Source organism: Leopardus geoffroyi, chromosome D1, assembly GCF_018350155.1.
Source record: "Leopardus geoffroyi isolate Oge1 chromosome D1, O.geoffroyi_Oge1_pat1.0, whole genome shotgun sequence".
In the NCBI taxonomy this organism is placed as follows: Eukaryota; Metazoa; Chordata; class Mammalia; order Carnivora; family Felidae; genus Leopardus; species Leopardus geoffroyi.
Window position 1 is genome coordinate 57,015,125 of NC_059329.1, and position 2,040 is coordinate 57,017,164.

The following is a 2,040-nucleotide window of genomic DNA, read 5'->3' on the forward strand; positions in this document are numbered from 1 at the left end:
GGAGAAGAGCAGCCAAGTGGCACTCAAAATGGGCTGGGGTGACCACTGGCTGCTGTAGGTGCTGAAAGCTGGTGAGAGGTGCTGTGCAGCCCCACAAACGCACGCTGAGGCTTGAGCCTGTTCAAGTGATGGAAACTGTCATAAAATACCACAAGTGGGGCAAGGGGTGGGAAGAGGGGCTCCAAGTGCAACACATGGCCGGGCTGCTAACCCACTTCTTTATTTAGAAAATCATACTGCCTCAAATGGTTTCTGGAGTCAGGGAAAAAAACCCTTAAGAGATCCATGCAGCTTATGAAATCTCAAAGTGGGGTTTATGGGCAGATTGAAGGGATTACAGGACTTGCATCTTCATATTCCTAAGAAGTGTTTTCTATGTGGGGCATATCCGGGGGTAAGGAGCCTAAATCATCTCAAAAGATACTTTTGATCTTTTGATCCAAAACTTCTTTGACAGGGTCAGATACTTCTGAAAGAAGAAATGAGATTTGTTGGAGGTCACAAGTTAGAATAAAGTTGGAAAACAACCCAGGTTTCTGGTCTCTCTCAACTTGAGGACCTACTTTTCCCCCCTCTCCCCTAAACTCACTCCTCCCTTGGAATAGTGAAAAACTAGAAACAAACATATCTTCTAATAGGGAAATAGTTACAATGTTTATACTCCAGTAGATTATGCAACTATTACAAATGAGTCTGACCTGGGGTGGCTGGCTGGCTCAAGTGGTAGAGCATAGGATTGGTCTTGGGGTCATGAGTTCAAGCCCCACGTTGGGTTTACTTACAAAAATAAAAATAAAAGTTTTAAATAACAAAAAAAAAAAAAAAAATGAGTTTGATCAATATATACTGACAGGGAAAGTGCCTAAGAAATATTAAGTTAAAAAAAAAACAAAAACAAACCCAAGCTACAGGTGGGGGAAGAGAGCAGGAAAAAACAAAAACTGTAGAACACATTTCAACAAATTCAGTTTTTGTAAAAAACAAAACAAAACAAAACAAAATAAGACACGGGTCTGTGATGAAAACAAAAAGGTACACCTGGTATGAGAACTCAAAGGAGTCACTGTGGAGAGGGTTATTCCCTAGGCCCACAAGCCCTGGGACCCTTGTGTCTAACAATAATTCCTTCATTGTAAAAATACAATTATCTAATTATACACTTTCAAAAGCTCCATAGCTGACAGAATAGGACTATCACCTTAAAAAGAAAGTTAAAAAAAAAAAAAAAAAAAAAAAAAGAAAAAAAAAAAAGGAAACTAGAACCTCAGAGAATTACATGACTTACCCAAGGTTTATAAGAGTAAAGAGTATAGAATCCAAGGCTTCAGCTCCCTGTTCAGTGATGTTCCATATTTCCCCCACTGTGTGGCACTATATAGATAGGGCAATATTCCCATAGGAAAATGTGATAAGCGTTAATTTCTTATAAACTGAATATAGTTTTAGGTACTAGGCTCAGCTGGAACTGTACTTTTGTGAGCCAGAGGGACAATATTCCTACAGGTCAAAGGAGTTGGGCAAGTGCTCAGTCTTTTTCCGACTATAGTGGGAAAATACTGGAAAAGATGCCAACTCACAACTCTGGAGCCACACAAACCAGGTTTAAATCCCAGTTCTAATACTAGCTGTGTGACAATTATTCCATTTTTGTGCCTCAGTTTTCTCATCTATAAAATGGGGATAGTAACAGTCCCTACTTCTTGGGACTGCTGTGAGCATTGATGAGTTAATACACGTCAAGTACTTGGAACACTGGCTGGGCACAAAGTACTGTGTCATTACTGTTATCCCTGGAGAGCTAGCAATTCCTCACCAACAGATTCACACAGGTTTCTGACCAGTAAAACAGCCTAGAAAACAAAAGGAACCTATAGTAGTAAGCCTGTTAACACTTGCTGCTCTGTTCATTCCTTTCATCAAGACTATGACTCCATTTTTTCACATCTTCTTTCCTTTTATTGAAAAAAATTTTAGAAAATGGCAGTTAATAAAGGGCACAAACAAATCAACAGGTACATACTAGTGGAAAACAAGACAATA

General features: G+C 39.3%; 1 protein-coding gene across 4 annotated transcripts in view; it reads right to left on the reverse strand.

The window, feature by feature from the left end:
- Positions 1-1,212, reverse strand: part of NEU3 (neuraminidase 3) — a 32,073-nt gene extending 30,861 nt beyond the window's left edge. For 2 of the 4 annotated variants that reach the window (XM_045484028.1, XM_045484027.1), the window contains exon 1: positions 425-1,200. The gene's annotated coding sequence lies outside the window, so the exon portion shown is untranslated. Of the gene's footprint in view, positions 1-424 lie in introns of all 4 variants that reach the window. The other 2 variants (XM_045484029.1, XM_045484032.1) reach the window with 2 other exon arrangements.
- Positions 1,213-2,040: the final 828 nt, after the last annotated feature.